The sequence below is a fragment of the Apodemus sylvaticus genome, chromosome 23 (assembly GCF_947179515.1).
Source record: "Apodemus sylvaticus chromosome 23, mApoSyl1.1, whole genome shotgun sequence".
Taxonomy (NCBI): Eukaryota; Metazoa; Chordata; class Mammalia; order Rodentia; family Muridae; genus Apodemus; species Apodemus sylvaticus.
Window position 1 is genome coordinate 53,673,643 of NC_067494.1, and position 19,793 is coordinate 53,693,435.

Below are 19,793 nucleotides of genomic sequence, written 5' to 3' on the forward strand. Positions count from 1 at the left end.
GCCATGTGAGACCCTATACTATGTGTTCTTGGAAAGCTAAGGAAAGCTAATTTATGAGAGTTTGAGAGCTGCCTGGGCTGTGCATATAGATGCTGCTACATAGTAACTCATGATTTGCTAAATTTCTTTGTACCCAGAATAGGCTCTAAGCTTCTATACACTACTTTAAGGAAACATTACACCACAAAATAGATGAATGATGCTAACAAAGACCACAATTTTCACAGTTTTCACATTTGCATCCTAAGTGAGACTGAAATCCTCCATAACACTCAATAAATATCACATAAACAATTCTGTAATGATTACACTTGCATTGATCTTTCATGTTATATACATACAAACACCCTTGGAAAATTAATTGATACCACTGTGAATTGTTGAAATCGTTTTTTTTCAAATCGTTAACTAAAAGTGGGTACTTGATGATCTTCGAGTGCCAGTATCAAAGAGCTGAGGATGGGATAGCACGTTGTCAGAAATGTAGTAGCAAGTTGCATCCAGTAGTATGATACAAAAAAAGCATCATCGTTAAATATCAGGATGGATTTGGTAAAATAAAACAAAATGAAGATGCTTGTTAGAAGCAGGATGCTTTGTGTAGCTTTAGCCTCAGAGGGCAGTCTTTGGGAAATACTGAATGAGTCAAAAAGCCTCACCTTCCACTGGTGTCTGCAGAGAATAAGAACCATGTAGATACTGGCACAAACAATGAGTCCTATCAGTATAGAATCTGAGAAAGTTATCAGTACTCTGTGTCTACCTTCAGATGTACTTGACACTTGAGAAGAGTAGTGCCTATTATCCCACATCTTTGTTGAATTCTGTTTATGCTGAAAGCATCCAATATATAAAGGACCAAAGGTATTTATCAGAAGGCTAGATATCCAACACAGAAAGCAAGAGATACTAATCTTTGAAGCTTGGCTCTTGACACCCACACACCCACCCACTCTTGAACTGATAGATACTGCCTGAAAATTACTCAAGAGGCAAGTAGTGCAAAGTGATAGGCCCTGACCTACTCTATACATATATACAGCAATTTTAAACCAATGGCTTCCCAGAATGTGTGTTATTCCCCATATATATATACTGTTTGCAATCCCCTTGAAAAGAATAATAAAGAAATTTTCTATAGCCATGTTGGGATGAGATGAGTAGGCCTTGATTCTTGCCTAGTATAGAACATGGAGGCACAGTCGGCAAGAACAATGGCATTCCCCAGTAACCCAACTACATTCTGCACCAGGAAATGTAATCTAAGAAATCAAACCTCATTCTTACAGGATCAGAGAAAACAATCCTAAAAAATGGCTGGGAAACCAGAGAGTTATATCAAAGTTCAGATTTTAAATTATTTTCTTGTTCATGATAAAATGTCTTCTTTTCTCATGTACTTTTCTTTCTGAAGGCAGTGAGTGAATTAAGGGTATTTTACATCAGTGAACAAAAATTGCCACATACACAGACCAACAATATATATTCAGATTTTGCTCATTCAATCTAGTCTGAAGTCTAACTTCTATTTTCTAGATTCATCATTGCACATCCAGGATACTATTTATTAAGTAAATCATGGTTCACATTAAGAATATTTCTTAAGTATCACTATATGACAGCACAGGCTGCCACTTCTCATATTAATATACCTGAGTCACTTCTTAAGGATTTAGAGCCTTGTGTGAGAGAGAGAGTTTTACAAACTATCTTAACCACAAGTTTACAATTGACTGAGTCTAGCAGCACAAGTATTTAATCCCAGCACTATAGGGACTCTAAAAGGAGTCACTGTTGAATATCTTTGAGCATGATGCTATTGTGTCTAAAGAGTTAATTCCTGCCCAACCAGCATCACGTAGTGACACCCAGTCTCAAAATCAACATATAAAAATAAATAAATGAATACATACACATATACATACATATATGCATACATACATATACATAACTTAAGACATGCCATAAATTAGAGAAACAAATAATATTTCAGGAATATATGTCAGGGAATTTATACTAAGTTATTTCATAAAATGAACAAATTGTAATTAAATTAGTTTTTTAGATTATTAAAATAATCTGTAAATACCATAAGTAGTAAATATTTTACAGATAGACAGTAAAAGGAGTTAATCTGTTTTTCTGCCTTCTGATTACTTTTATTCCCTTCCTCTGAAACAACTCTCTATTTCAGTTATTTAATCTTTCAAGTTTTAGACATATCCTCATAAGACTTGTGTTGTGAATATTAGTCTCAGACATTTAATTTTTGAAATTTCAAATTAAGCTTTTGTTCCTAGCTCAAGCTGTGGATTATTACAATTTGTCAAGATACTATGCTGCAAACATAAGTTACGAAAAAATGTTCTGAGCATTGTAGAAGACCTTTAATCCAAGCATTTGGGAGTAAGAGCCAGGTGGTTCTCTGGGAGTTCAAGGTGAGGCTGGTGGATATGGAGAGTTCCAGGACAGCCAAGTTCACACAGTTAGACCCTATCTATAAAACAAAGAGAGAGAAAGACAGGAATGTTTGGACACAGAAGAATGGGATAAGGATAAACAAACAAGCATGCTGCAAGGCTCAGTGTTTAAGAGTTTGTTGCTCTTGTAGAGGACCTTGAGTTTCTTCTTAGCACCCATATCCCACAAATGACTTTATGGGTATCTGATATTCTCTGAACTCTGCAGGCATCTGCCTTCATATGGTGAATATTAACTTACAAGTCACATACAAATGTACACATGAAAAAATAATAAATATATGTAAGATGAAAGAAAGGAATTCATAATGATCATGTGAGACTAATAGTACAGATATAAAGCAAGGCCAATGAGATGAAATTCAATAGTTCCAGTCACTATTTTTAAAAAGGAAGTTGATTTCCCTGTCTCTAATTGTTCATTCTAATAATGATCTTTATACGTATTGTGGCAAATGAGAATCTGCTTATATGGGATTAATAAATGGAAAGATTCAGAACAGCAAGCAATAGTTTTGTTTTAAATAAATATTTGAAGAGCAGGAGTCATAATGGTTGTAAGGAGACATCTGTGTGTACTCAGAAATATAGTCTATATAGATTGCTTGTAGTTGTTTTGATTGAATCTCTCTCTCATAATCCCTTTTTTGTATCAGAAGTTAATGGAACTCTACAGGAAAAATTTATGAAGAAATCAAAGAACACATATCTGTAGATGATATAATGTTCTAGCTGGTATACTTACTAAAGGATAAGTTTGGAGAGAAAGAAAGTATAAAATTATCATACTTACATACACGCACACACACACACACACACACACACAGAGCGAGAGAGAGAGAGAGAGAGAGAGAGAGAATTTCTTATATTCTTTTTTCCTATGGTATTAAGTCAGTAGTTGAGGAAGTTTTTGCATGGTGTCCAGGCTTTAAACTCTGTGCTGGTTAGTCAATTTCAGTCGTTAAGCCACATGGAAATAGTCTTAATTGAACATATATCATTATCAGATTAACTTGCGGGTAAGACTGATTTATTCTCTTTATGAATGCTTGATGTGAGAAGTCCCAAACAACTGTGGTGATATAACCTTTGGGCAGCGTTGTATTAGAAAACCAGGAATTGGAATTAAGCAATCAATGTGTGTGCAATGCTTCCAACATCAAGATTAATGTATCAAAGAGATTATTTGGCAGAATAAGACTGGAATGTCTGCCCAATATGGAACTTTATACAACAAGTGCAGCATGCCCAAATAAAGAGCATGATACTGTGACATGGGTGAGTCTGGTGCTAGTTAACTGATCTATAGGAAAGCACAATAACACAACCTAGCAATGTGCATTTTGAGTGAACTGTTTCTGCTGCTAACATAACCACTCCTATTCTGGAGATCACTTTCATTTTCAAAACATATTGTCTCTATTTCCTTTAACCTCATATCTCTGCTGCAATTCTATCCCCTTGCATTCAAAAACAAACTGGTGGCCTTATAACTCAGGTAATCAGAAATCTTCTAATTTAATTATAATTACCAATATACAACACATTTAATAAAAAAAAATGAGTTCAATCAGAATGGTGCCAATAGAGATACTGGTGTTAATGAGGAAAACCCAATAAGGGAACTACAGTTAACTAAGGAATGCTGAGAGATGTAAAAATTATTCTTCCCTGGAAGGGCATTTTAAATTGTTTATCCAATACCAAATAGGTCAGTCCAGAAATCACACATTCAAGTCACAATATATAGATTGAGCAGGTTGCATTTGAGAATTTATATGTATATTAATATACATATACATACATATACATATGTAAGAATGTAATAACCATGAAAATAGGGACATGATATTTAAAGACAATATTTGGTAATGACAGAAGGTTTGGAGTTCAGAAAAGGAAAGTCTAAATGATGTTTATATGATAATCTCAAAATGAAAAACACTAATATATAATTAACACCAGAATTACAAGAAGTATTTAATTAACAAGTATTATGTTGTTTCTATTCACCATCATCTAATGCAAATGCATGCACTAATACAGCAGAGTGTAGAAAAATTCATACACATGTAAAATGTTCCAACACAAAGAATTTTTGGCTTTCATATACTGTAATGCTATCCTAGTTTGTCTTCCTATACTTATTTCTTGTTATCACCAGTAGGTATTTAGTATTCCTGTCATGGAAGGTAAAACACATATAAAGGTGGAAAGAGAGAACTGCCTCCAAAATTTTGTCCATTCTCTGCACATTGGTATGTTTTCTCCACCCCAATTTTGTCTTTCTCTGTCTTTGTTTCTCTCCCTCTGTCTGCCCTCTCTCCTCTCCCATTTCTTCCTTCCCTCCCCCTCTTCCTCTTTCTCTTCTCCCCCCCCTCAGTATGTCTTTCTCTCACATGAGAACACACACAAAAAATGAATAACTGAGTAAATAATGAATCAATGAATGAATGAATGAATTGTAATAGCCAATAAACAATAAAAGTCAAGTTTCTGGCTTTCACATTTGGATTTGACTGTCACATGAAAGAGTGACATATCTAATGCATGAATTCAGGATCTTCTGGCATAGTAATATTTACATATCAGAGATTGTGCCTTGATGATCTTTGGCCACCTCAGCTAAGTACTACAGTAACAGGTTAACAAACAACAGAAATTCTCCCAGGTCTGAACGTTGTTTTTCTGAGACTATAATAACTTTGAGTAATGGGGAGGGTTTTTGAATCGTATAGGATCATCTTCTGAGATGTTTTAAGAGTTGTTCTTCCCTGCTACACATTGTTTCTTGTCATGGCAGAGTATAGAATGATACAGAATTCTGAGGTCCATTTTCAACCATTTATTCTACTAATGAGGCATTCCTCAAAAGAGCATTACTGAGTCCCCAAACAAATAAAACATGGTGAAACAAGCAGGCATTTTACCTAGCATTGCTTATATGCTGAGTAATCCTCAAAAACTTGTAAATACAAGAATAAATACCCAGATAATCAAATGAGCTAAAGATTCCAGTTCTCTTTCTTATATGACTGCTGATAAAAATGTCACATGGAAATATAAACTGAATCTCTAAAATAAGGCAAAACTGTGGTAATTGACAGTGACATTTAACTTAGCATTCCAAGTCCTAATAGGAATATTTCACTTTATTTTATGTAGAAGACAGGATACTGCATGCTCTCACGCTGTCAAATGATTTTGGCCTCTCAGCTAGTATTCAATAATGTTCTTTATGTATTACAAACTACCTTAGAAACAAAAGATAAACTGGATAAAACAATCAATCAGAGAAGCCTGAGACCTAAGAATTATGGGAGTGAGAGGTTAGTTAAATAGAGAACAAGGAAAAAAGTAGCAATGGGAGACAAACTAGAAAAGGATGGCAGAAATCCAGATTTAAAAGTAAGGCTTATGAAGACAGTCTACATAGAATGTATATGTTTTGTTGTCTTGGGATATGGTTAATGCGGTGGAATTCTTAGAAATTTTTACATGATATGAGTGAGTACATTGGTTGAATTTTCATCACCACCTGAATTGGGTGTGGTGAAACACTTCTGTCACCCCATCATTTAGGAGACAGATGTTAAGATGACCCAGATGTTCAGGGTCATCCTAGGATACATATTAAGGCTGAAGTTCACCTAGGCTATGAGAGTAAAACAAACAGACAATATCTCCCAATTGCAAATATTTCTGACCTGTTTTCCCAATAAGATGGTTTAGAATCATTTCCCTAAGATAGAAATGAATGAAAAATTTTACTTCTTCTATGCTTTTGAATCTAGCTTCAGAACTCACATGCCTGTTTACACAGGATGTTTTGGTCAGATAATAAACATCAGATTTAATTTTTTAATTTATTTTCACTGTACATTTGGTGTGTGTGTGTGTGTGTGTGTGTGTGTGTACTTGTGTGCTTGTGTGTTTACAGTGGTAGAGGTTTTTGTATTAGGCAGATCGGTGCATCAGGTTTCCTGTATCTCAAGTTATTGATAGTTTTGAACTGCCACACCTAGGGGGCTCTGTATACATAGATATTCTACAAGATCAAGAACAACTCTTAACTGTGGAGCCATCTTTTCATGCCCTTTTATCCTGTTTCCCCAGCTCAAAAAATGAGGCACAGTTTTGGAAAAAATGGCTTAGTGTTTAAGAGTACTTGCTGTTTTTTCTGAGGACCCGAGTTCAGTTTTCAGCTCTCTAATCAGACAAATCAAAATTGCCTATAACTTCAGATTCAGGGTATCAGACACCTTCTAGTTGAAATCCTGGTTCTAATAAGTCCATATAAAACATATAATACATATATTTTATTAATAACTCAAATGCCTAGACTGGGTTGATCTAGGGGTATTGTAACTTACTTACCAGCTATAAAGCCACCTTTTGTTTCCTGGTTATGCAGTTTTAGTTCATTACAGTTTCCTCTTTTATATCCATTCTCTCTCTCTCCCACTATCTGCAGCCTCCTTTTAAACCCATAATATTCCCTCCAGTAACAAAGCATAGGCTCTGGCCATTTTTTCACCAATTAAATTGTGGAGAAGATTCATATGCCATTACTTGAGTATTTGAGCATCTGCTCATCATGGGCAACTGTGTTTTGAGAAAAGAGTTTACTTATAGGATACAATCAGCAGTATCACATCAACAAACTACACCTATTTCTAGATAGATAGATAGATAGATAGATAGATAGATAGATAGATAGATAGACAGACAGATAGCGATAGACAGATAGACAGACAGACAGACAGACAGATAGATAGACAGACAGACAGACAGACAGAGACATACATAGATAGATAGATAGATAGATAGATAGATAGATAGATAGATAGATAGATAGATAATATAAAGAAGCTCACTATCTTCCATGTGGTTGGGTGGGGCAGAGAAAATAGGTGTATTAAATTAAAGTAAAAAAATTGACAGGATCTGTTGAATATGGTCAGATTTTTACTATGACAGCTGGAGTGAGAGTGTGTGCATGATTGTGTGTTTGTTTTGTGTGTGTGTGTGTGTGTGTGCAGGCACGCGCGCACACACATGCTCACAGGCATATGTGTTAATATTTCCAAGATAACAAACATATATGTTAAGTGTAGATAAATTTCCACTGATTACATATAATTTAATACAGCCACATCAATAAGAAATCATGCAAAACAGATTAGGAGTAGCATGTTCTTAAAATCTGCAGGACACAGCTACAGCAGCTAGCAGACAAAGCAGGATGTGAAATGACCTGTCAGCTGTTTTATCGTGTTTACACTTCCTGGAGTAAGCTAACCCTCATTTTTCTGTATACATGCCTATAGTTTAAGCATCTCCTTTCTTGGGTTCTCTGAGTCTCTCACAGTGGGGAATATGAAGATCTCCAAGACAGAAACTCCAAAATAACAGCAACAGTAAAGGATGTCATTAGAGTTACATAGTGATATGAAAGCTGCAGTGGACTTCATATTTTATTTGCTCCTAATTACAGGCTCTGGAGTCAAACAAAAAAGGCGCACATTACAATTTAAAAGAGAAATGCTGTGTGCTAACAGTGTCACTGTTTACCTGCTAGGGTTAGATGATTTTGTAGCCTTCTTCTCATGAGTTTAAAGTACATGACAAATAAACTATTAAGAGCCTCTCAGCCACTCAGTTCTTAGAAACAAAGTCAGCAATTAAAAAAAAATGTTTTCTTGCATCCAGAATCTGGGATTTTATTCAGAGTTGGTTGTAAACTGTATATTTCATTACTGAAATGAGAGAATGTCAATTATATTCCTTAATTTTCACTAACTGCCAAGTGCAAGTACACACAGACATATATGTAAGATACTGTGTATTTATGTGTGTTCATGTGCTTTTCTAATCATCTGTGCATGAATACAAAGTCCAGATACCAGATGTTCTATAATCCGAACATTCAACCTGAACTATAACCTGTGCATAAATTCTCTATGCTATAGGACACTGTACAGCTCTTGTATTAAAAGGAAAGTGCAGATAGAATATTGAAATCCTCAGACTCAAGATATTCCTTCAGCCAAGATTTTCTGATGACCCTGGATCTCCTTGCCTGTTGAATTTCATATTCTTGCAACTTTTGCTCAACTCAGAATCAGTGAATTACACACATGAAGCTGTCCTGAGGCCAATGAGAAAACTTTTGTACTATCCAACTGCTCTCATGTTACTCCCTTATAGTCAGACCCATGAACCTAACTTGCAATTTATCCAAAAGAAATCACTCACCAGGGCTGAACTCACCAGGGCTACTGTAACAGGGTCAGGTCTGCGACCCTCTGTAAACATAGGCCTCTTACAGCCAGTGCAGTTATAGATTCTCAGGATCCATGAGTTCACTTCTGCACCTGAGCTGCAATTACCTTGTCACCTGCTGGGAGCTGACAACCTGTGCAAAGGGACAGTGATTCAGCAGTGAACAAACTGTTATTCTGTGCCAGGACAAGTTACAAGTCCTGGGAATAAGGAAAAGCTGAGTTAATTAGCATTGATGTAAACTTCCCTGGGTCTGTTGCAATGAACTACCTCTAACAGAAAGGAGTTAGTAAGGGGATCAGCTATACCCTTGGCCTGTCCCTCAGCATCACAGGCAATATATGTTTCAAATGACAAAACTGGTGCTAATGTTTCAAAATGAGGATAAAGAGTCTGTACTGACCCCAAGTCTTGAACATATATTTAACCACACATTTTTAGAAACCTGGGGGAAAGGCTATCCTAGTGACTTACTCAAGTTTTTATTTTTGGTCTGTCATAGAAATAAGGTAGCAGAGGGAAGACACACATATTCTACATCTGTGTCCATTTCAATGTTCATATTAAGGCTCTTACATGAGTAGTTATAATTCAAAACCATAATAATTTGGACTACAATTCAGTAGTAAAAGCATTTCCAATGCAAGCATGAGGACCTGGGTTTTAAACATTAAAATCCCATATAAATGCCTGACACTAGGGCAAATGGCTATACCTCCCAGTGTTCTGAAGATGAGTTTGGAAGCTATAACTAAAGAAAGAATCCTTGAGGCCCTCCAGTTTCTATCGCCAGCTTGGGTACATCCTCTGAAACAGTGCTCCATACCCAAGTTTCACAGGGAGGCAGCTTAAACACCAAGGAGTTTGGAGGGACCTACATGCACAGGTAGTACTACCCTGCTACCCTGCCCGATCAGAGGATCACTCCCTGAATCCTCTGGCAGAAACCCTCAGGTTTCTGATTCCGGCTTGGGACTGCCCTCTGCCACTGCATACCATATCCAAGTGACACAAGGAGATAGATAACCACTCAAGAATGCAGAGAGGTCAGACAGCACAGGTAGGATCATGCCTGCTGCTCAGCGGAAACAGCTGGAAACCCTGAAGACACAAGAGCCTAGGAGCAGCCTGGGACAGGAGGCTTCCAATTTCCTCCTGTACCCAGAGTTGATGAGGGCCACAGAGCCACATATGCAAATACAACCACAAGAGAGTAGGTCTGACAAGAGTGCCTACCTACCAGTGTACACAGAGAGAATGGGTCTCCCAGGAGCACAGATACAGAAGCTTGCATGACAGATAAGCCACAGTCAGAGACAGCAACACCAGCTAACATGACATAACCAGATGGCAAAAGGCAAATGCAAGAACATTACCAACAGAAGCCAAGGCAACATTGCACCATCTGAACCAAGTTCTCCCACAACAGCAAGTCCTGGACACCTCAACACATCAGAAAAAAAAGATCTGGATTTAAAATCACAGCTCATGATGCTGATAGAGGATTTCAAGAAGAACATAAATAAACCCCTTAAAGAAGTACAGGAGAAAAGGAGTCAACAGGTAGAAGCCCTTAAAAAGGAAAAACAAAAAATTGATTAAAGAAATAGAGGAGAACATGTGTCAACAGGTAGAAGCCCATAAAAAAAGAAACAAAAAAAAAATCATTTAAAGAAATACTGAAGAAACAGGGCAGTGGTGGCACACGCCTTTAATCCCAGCACTTGGGAAGCAGAGACAGGCAGATTCTGAGTTCAAGGTGAGCCTGGTCTACAGAATGAGTTCCAGGACAGCCAGGGCTACACAGAGAAACCCTTTCTTGGAAAGAAAGAAAGAAAGAATGAAAGAAAGAAAGAAAGAAAGAAAGAAAGAAAGAAAGAAAGAAAGAAAGAGAAAGAAAGAAAGAAGAAGAAAGAAAGAAAGAAGGAAGGAAGGAAGGAAGGAAGGAAGGAAGGAAGGAAGGAAGGAAGGAAGAAAGAAAGAAAGAAAGAAAGAAAGAAAGAAAGAAAGAAAGAAAGAAAGAAAGAAAGAAAGAAAGAAGAAAGAAAAGAGAGAGAGAAAGAGAGAGAGAAAGAAAGAAAGAAAGAAAGAAAGAGAGAGAAAGAGAGAAAGAGAAAGAGAGAGAAAGAGAGAAAGAAAGAAAGAATACTGGAGAACATGGGTCAACAAGCAGAAGTCCTTAAAGAGGAAATTAAAAAATCCCTTAAACAATTACAGTAAAACACAAACAATCAAGTGAAGGAACTGTCCAGTATCTAAAAAATAAATAAATAAATAAATAAATAAATAAATAAATAAATAAATAAATAAATAAATAAATAATAAAGTAGAAACAACTAAGAAATCACAAAGGGAGACAACTCTGGAGATAGAAAACATTGGAAAGAAATCAGGAGAAATAGATGCAAACATCAACAACAGAATACATTAGATAGAAGAAAGAAATTCAGCTGCTGAAGAAAGCATAGAAATGCACCATAAAAAGCATTGACTCAACAGTCAAAGAAAATGCAAAATGCAAAAAGCATCTAATCCAAAACATCCAGTAAATACAGGGCACAATGAGAAGACTAAACCTAAGAATAATAGGTATAGAACACAGCAAATATTTACAAGTTAAAGGGGTCAGTAAATATCTTCAACAAAATTATAGAAGAAAACTTTCCTAACCTAAAGAAAGAAATGCCCATGAACATAAAAGAAGCCTATAGAACTCCAAACAGACTGGACCAGAACAGAAATACCTCCCATCAAAACACCAAATGTACTAAACAAAGAAAGAATATTAAAAGCAGTAAGAGAGAAAAGCCAAGTAACATATAAAGGAAGACCAATCAGAATTACACCAGACTTCTCACCAATCCCCATCAAAATCCCAACTCAGTTCTTAACAGAGTTAGAAAAAGCAATTCTCAAATTCATCTGGAATAACAAAAAATCCAGGATAGCTAAAACTATTCTCAACAGTAAAAGAACTTCTAGGGGAATCAGTATCCCAGACCTCAAGCAATACTACAGAGAAATAGTGTTAAAAACTGCATGTTATTGGCACAGGGACAGGCAAGTGGACCAATGGAATAGAATTGATGACCCAGAAATGAACCCACACACCTATGGTCACTTGATCTTTCACAAAGGAGTTAAAACCATCCAGTGGAAAATATGGCCTTTTCAACAAATGGTGCTGGCTCAACTGGTGGCTAGCATGCAGAAGAATGCAAATTGATCCACTCTTATCTCCTTGTACTAAGCTCAAGTCCAAGTGGATCAAGGACTTCCACATAAAACCAGACAGACACACTGAAACTAATAGAAAAGAAACTGGGGAAGACCCTTGAACACATGAACGGGGGTGGGGGTGGGGGAGGGGTTCCTGAACAGAACACCAATAGCCTTCTCTCTAAGATCAAGAATTGACAAATGGGACCACATAAAATTACAGTTTCTATAAGACAAAGGATACTGTCAATAGGACAAAATGGCAACCAACAAATTGGGAAAAGATGTTTACCAACCCTACATCTGACAGAGGGGTAATATCCAATATATACAAAGAACTCAAGAAGGCAGACTTCAGAGAATCAAAAAACACTATTAAAAAAAATGGGGTATAGAGATAAACAAAGAATTTTCACCTGAGGAATATTGAATGGCTGAGAAGCACCTAAAGAAATGTTCATCCTTAGTCATCAGGGAAATGCAAATCAAAACAACCCTGATATTTTAAGTTACACCAGTCAGAATGGCTAAGATCAAAAACTCAGGAGACAGCAGGTTCTGGCAAGGATGTGGAGAAAGAGGAACACTGCACCACTGCTGGTGGGGTTGCAAGCTGGTGCAACCACTCTGGAAATCAGTTTGGCAGTTCCTCAGAAAACTGGGCATACTACAACCAGAGGACCCTGTTATACCACTCCTGGGCATATACCCAGAAGATTCTACAGCATGTAATAAGAACACATGCTCCACTTTGTTCATAGCAACTCTATTTATAATAGCAAGAAGCAGGAAAGAACCCAGACATCCCTCAATGGAGGAATGGATACAGAAAATGTGGTATATTTACACAATGGAGTTCTACTCAGCTATTAAAAACAATGAATTCATGAAATTCTTAAACATATTGATGGATCTGGAAAATATCATCCTGAGTGAGGTAACCCAATCACAAAAGAACACACATGGTATGCATTTACTGATAAATGGATATTAGCCAAGAATACATAGCTTGGAATACACAAGACACATTTCACATATCAAATGACGCCCAAGATGGAGGAAGAACTAAGTATAGATACTCTGATCCTTTGTAGAAGGGGGAACAAAATACCCACAGAAGGAGATATAGAGACTGAGAGTGGAGCAGAGTCTGAGGGAAAGACCATCTAGAGACTACCGCACCTAGAGATCCATCCAATATACAGTTACAAATCCCAGACACTATTATTGATGCCCACAAGTACTTGCTGAACAGAGCCGAATATAGCTGTCACCTGGGAGGCTCTACTTGTGCATGAGAAATACAGAGGGGGACACTCTCAGCCAACCATTGAACTAAGCACATCTCCTCCCCAATGGAGGAGCTAGAGAAGGGACCCTAGGAGCTGAAGGGGTTTGCAGCACCACAGGAGGAGGAACAGTGTGGGCCGCCCAGTACTCTCAGAACTCCCAGGGACAAAACCATCAACCAAAGAATACACGTGGAGTTACCCATGGCTCCAGACTCATAGACAGCAGGGGATAGTCCTGTTAGACACCAAAGGGAGGAGAGGCCCTTGGTCCTGGAAAGACTTGATGCTGTAGTGTAGAGGAATACCAGGACAGGGAAGCAGGGGGGCAGGGTTGATTGGGGAAGGGGAGATGGCTTATGGGATTTTTGGGGCAGGGGGAACCAGGAAAGGGGACAATATTTGAAATGTAAATAAAGAATATAGTTAATAATAATTTAAAAAAAACACATGCAATTCGGTTTTGCTGGATCTTTGTCAAAAGACTGCTGGTTTTATGACCTTTGCTGTTCCCATAAGACATCACTATACCAATACTCTTTTAGTAGAGTTGTAATCGTGTATTTCCCTTCAAGACTAAATGCTTTTCTACCATTTAGTTAATTGTATAAATTTTCATTGAAGATATGATTTCATACTTATTGAGTTGTCAGAAGTTTAACTGCATGCTTTTTTTATTAATTGATATTTCAAATGATTTCTCTTTTCCTGGATCCCCCCTCCCCAAAAGTCCCACAGGCCTCTTCCCTCCCCCTGTTTCCCAATCCACCCCTTTCCACTTGCCTGTCCTGGTATTCCTCTACACTGCTGCACTGAGCCTTTCCAGAACCAGGGGCCTCCCCTTCCTTCTTGGGCTTTATTTGATATGTGAATTGTGTCTTGGGTAGTCCAAGCTTCTAGGCTAATAATCCGTTTATCAGTGAGTGCATACCATGAGTGTTCTTTTGTGATTGGGTTACCTCACTTAGGATGATATTCTCCAGTTCCATCCATTTGTCTAAGAATTTCATGAATTCATTGTTTTTAATGGCTGAATAGTACTCCATTGTGTATATATACCACAGTTTCTGTATCCATTCTTCTGTTGAGGGACACCTGGGTTCTTTCCAACTTCTGGCTATTATAAATAGGCCTGCAATGAACATGGTGGAGCATGTATCCTTTTTACATGCTGGGCAATCCTCTGGATATATGCGTAAGAGTGGTATAACAGGGTCCTCCGGTAGTATCATGCCAAGTTTTCTGATGAACTGCCAGACTGATTTCTAGAGTGGTTGTACCAGCTTGCAACCCTACCAGCAGTGGAGGAGTGTTCCTCTTTCTCCACATCCTTGCCAGCACCTGCTGACTCCTGAGTGTTTGATCTTAGCCATTCTGACTGGTGTGAGGTAAAATATCAGGGTTGTTTTGATTTGCATTTACCTGATAACTAAGGATGTTGAACACTTCTTCAGGTGCTTCTCGGCCATTCAATATTCTTTGAAATCGAAAATTCTTTGTTTAGCTCTGTACCTCATTTTTAATGGGGTTATTTGGCTCTCTAGAATCTAACTTCTTGAGTTCTTTGCATATATTGGATATTAGCCCTCTGTGGAATGTAGGGTTGGTGAAGATCTTTTCCCAATTTGTTGGTTGCCATTTGTTCTTTTGACAATATCCTTTGCCTTACAGAAACTCAGTAATTTTATGAGGTACCATTTTTCAATTCTTGATCTTAGAGCATAAGCTATTGGTAGTTTAACTGCATACTTAACAAAATTTTTGAAAAACTTTTGCCTGGAGTATATTAATGAGAGCAATGTGTTAAAGTAACTAGAAGTTAGATCACACACTAGAGTTCTAGTAGTTTTATTGATGTTTTCTCTCACATTGGAATGGGGAAAGGAAAAGGAATTATTTTATTAACTGTTACAATTTTTAAAAATAATGCTGTATCATGGAAATAAGTAATAACATAATAGATTATAAACAATTCATGATTTTAATGGAGGGATATATATCAAAAGCAAATTAAATCAATAATGTCGAAATGAGCATTTCATATTGAAAAAGGATACCAAAATTCAGCATTATCTAGTTATGGGAAAAGCATTTCTTGAACTCAGAACAATTGAGGGACCAGAGAGCAGATTACTAGATAAAAGATGTATAAATGTCTAGGTTTAAATAGAACTGTATGCAGTCAGCTAGACTCCTAAGAGCTGACCATGTGACATGTTTTGTGACAAATATTGACTATGTACAATTAACCTAAAGTTGATTGTTCTGGAAGATTCATATTTTATGTTGAGTAATAAAAGACAGTTCTAAATATTCCTATATACTAGATTAGAATTCAGTATAAGATGGAATGGAATAGAATACTATTAAAATAATTGTATCTAAAATAAAATATCTGGTGTTTTTCAATATCAGCAGAAAAATACAATGAAAGCATTATAAATTAAATAAATATTTTAAGTGCTTTAGAAACACCATGTTATTGATTTTTAAACCTGGTGTATTCAAAATTGAATATACAATAACATTACAAAATACTTATATAACAATAAGATTTTAGTATGAATTATTAATGGTCATGAAGACAGTTTATTAAGAAAGGTTTTGCTGCTGATCTCCTTCTCCACCCTGGCCAGATCAGCAGGCCAGATGCACTTCCATATCCCACAGCCTACCAGTCTCACAGGAGTTCTACAGTAACCAGGGACACAGGTAAGACTAAATACAAACACCCATGCCAGTTGGGACACCCACAGAGCCCAGTTGATGCAGGACCTACCCCCAAGCTCAGCTCCATCTTCATTCCAGGCTGTTCCTCCACCCAGAACAGATTATGGTCTGATATTCTGCCATACCCCAAAGAATGCCTGTCTCCCAGGTCATCTGTAGTAAAAGGGAGACAGGACATCTGCCACAACCATGGACACAGGAGATGGCAATAACTAGGAGTATAATCCTTCCTGTCTAGACCTCTATATGCATCCAGGGAAGATCCTGCCCCTAGAACCCAGAGCCTGCCTGCCCCCCAGGAGTTTCACCCTAACCAAGAACACAGGAGACCAGTTCTAACCAGAAACACACAAGACCTCCCCAAACAGAAACAGCTCAACATGCCTTCAGGGAGGCTGGCTCCTGTCAGAGACACCCAGGGCTGTTAACACCAGAGAAAAACAGATGACAAGAGGCAAACATAAAAGCATAAGTGATAGAGCCAATGCATTTCGGCACCATCAGAACTCAGTTCTCCTACCACAGCATGAAAGCCCTGGATAATCTTAAAACACAGGAAAAGAAAAACTCAGACCAAAAATTCATATCATGAAGATGTTAGAAGCCTTTAAGGAGGACATAAATAATTCCCTTAAAGAAATAGTGGAAAACACAGGCAAACAGGTAGCTCTTAGAGAGGGAACAAATAAATCCCGTAACAAGATACAGGAAAATACAATCTAGTAGGTGAAGGAACTGAGCAAAATGATCCAAGACCTAAAATTGGAAATAGAAACAATAAGGAAAACACAGACGGAGGTAACTCCAGAGATGGAGAACTTAGTGACTTCATAAAGAAATTGGAGAAATCCTATACTAGCAACAACAACAACAAAAAAAAAAAAAAAAAAAAAAAAACACACCTGAAAACTCTAGAAAAGAAGGAAACAAACACACCCACCATAAGTAGACTTCAGGAAAGCATAAACTCAGGGCTGAAATTAGCCAATGAGAAACAAAGAAAATGGTGCAAAGAATCAACAAAACCAAGAAGGGATCCAAATTAACAAAATGAAAAGGGAGACATAACAGAAACGGAGGAAACAAAAAAAAAAATATATATATATATATATATATACATATATATATATATATATATGAAAACCTAACTATAAAAGCCTATATATACTCTACAAAACTGGAAAATCTAAATGAAATGCATGATTTCCTAGACAGTTAACATTGTGAACATAAAAAAAGAAAGAGCTTAGAGAATATGGTATACAGCGGTGTGGGGGAAGGGGGTTCCTCAGCTGGCCCATGCTGAGGCATCCCTTCCCCCTGAGGGACCAGCCAAACACCAGCATAGCATACAATAGAGTTTATTCAGGGCATGGGATGGGAGTTAAGGGGGTAGTAGAGGCAGAGAAAGGCAGAGAGAGAGAGAGAGAGAGAGAGAGAGAGAGAGAGAGAGACAGGGAGAGGGAGAGGGAGAGGGAGAGGGAGAGGGAGAGGGAGAGAGAGAGAGAGAGAGAGAGAGAGAGAGAGAGAGAGAGTAGAGAAGCAGAGGCCGGCCATGACCACATGGAGAGAGGGGGGAGGGGAAGAGAGCCCAAGAGGGGCAAGAGAGAAGCTTAGAGGGAGAGAGTTAAGAAAGAGATAAGAGAGGAGGGGGTGAAACCCCACCTGGCTGTTTCCAGGTAACCGTGGGGGTGGAGCTTAGACAGAACCCTAACAGATAATATGGAACAAAGATAAATCAAGATCAGGTAAACTATCTAAACAGTCCCATAACAACTAAGTAGCTGGAAAACGACATTTTTTTTTTAAATTTTATTCGATATATTTTTTATTTACATTTCAAATGATTTCCCCTTTTCTGGTTCTCCACTCCCCGAAAGTCACATAAGCCCCCTTCCCTCCCTCTGTTCTCCCACCCATCCCTTCCCACTTCCTGGTTCTGGTTTTGTCTTATACTGCTACACTGGGTCTTTCCAGAACTAGGGGCCACTCCTCCGTTCTTCTTGTACCTCATTTGAAGTGTGGATTATGTTTCGCATATTCCAGTTTCCAAGCTAATATCCACGATATTTAAATACCACTAAACTATAAAACGCACATGGCCAGATGAGTTTAGTGCAAAATTCTACCAGACCTTCAAAGAAGAGCTAATACCCACATTCCTCAAACTATTACACAAGACAGAAAAAGAAGTAACATGACCTATTTATTCTACGAAGTCACAGTTACTCTGATACATAAATCACACAAAAACCCAACAAAGAAAGATCTTCATACAAATTTTGCTTATGAATATGGATGTAAAAAATATTCAAAATATTCTAGAAAACTGAATCTAAGAACACACCTAAACCATCATTCATCATGACCAAGTAGGCTTCAACCCATGTATGCAGGGATGGTTCATGTATAAACTTCCAACATCATACACTATATTAAGAAACTCAAGGAAAGCTGGGCAGTGGTGGCTCACTACTGTAATCCCAGCACTCTGGGAGGCAGAGACAAGTAGATTTCTGAGTTCAAAGCCAGCCTGGTCTACAGAGTGAGTTCCAGGACAGGACAGCCAGAGCTACACAGAGAAACCCTGTCTCAAAAAAAAAAAAAAACCCTCAAGGAAAAAAGTCACATGATCATCTCATTAGATACTGAAAAAATACCCCTTCATGTTAAAAGTCTTGTAGAAATTAGGAATTCATGGCCTAGATAGATAGATAGATAGATAGATAGATAGATAGATAGATAGATAGATACAAATAATATGGATATGGGAAGTCCCAGCCTATTGTGGGTAGTATTATCCCTAGCTTCTATAAGAGGACGATAAATCCACTATAGCGAGCCAGTAAGCAGCACTCTTCCATTACTTCTGATTCAGCTGCTGCTTCCATGCTTCTTCTCTGAGTTCTTTCCTGACTTTTTTGAAGATGAACAACAATGGTAACCCTAATTAAAGCAATTCTCACTTTGAGAAACAACATAGTACATTTATGTTTTTGAGGTTGGTTCATAAAGAGAAAATATCTTTTGCATCATATGGATACATCACATCAATTCAAAACTAAATTTAAAATGCTAATTAAATTAACAGATATATGGCATATGGCATATGGCTTAGGCAAGAAATAGAGGTGGAGATCTGGGACAGAGAAAGTGTTCTAGGAAAGAACCAGAAGGGGGATCAGTCTTGGAAGATGTAAAGAGATAGACACGTGGTACCTGCGCATTGGTAACCAGACATGTGGCAAAATCTAGGATAAAATAACATGGGTTATCTTTAGTTATGATCTAGTCAGAGTAGAGCCTAGCTATATGGCAGATGATATGATAGCATACATAAGCGACCCCAAAAATTCCACCAGAGAATTCCTATAACTGATCCAAAACTTCAGCAAAGTGGCTGAATATAAAATTAACTCAAACAAATCAATAGTCTCCTTTTTTTTAAACAAATGATAAGCAGGATGAGAACAATATTGGGTAAACAATACCCTTCACAATAACTACAAATGGTATAAAATATCTTATGTAACCCTTACCAAGCAAGTGAGATCTGTGTGACAAGAACTACAAATTCCTGAAAATAGAAATGGAAGAAGACCTCAGAAGACGGAAAGTTCTCCCATGTTCATGGATTGGTAGAATTCACATAGTTAAGAGGGCCATCTTACCAAACCTATCTACAGATTCAATTCAATCCCATTCAATCCCCATCAAAATTCCAACACTGTTCTTCAGAGACATGGAAAGAGCAATTCTCAACTTTGTATGGGAAAAATCCCAGGATAGA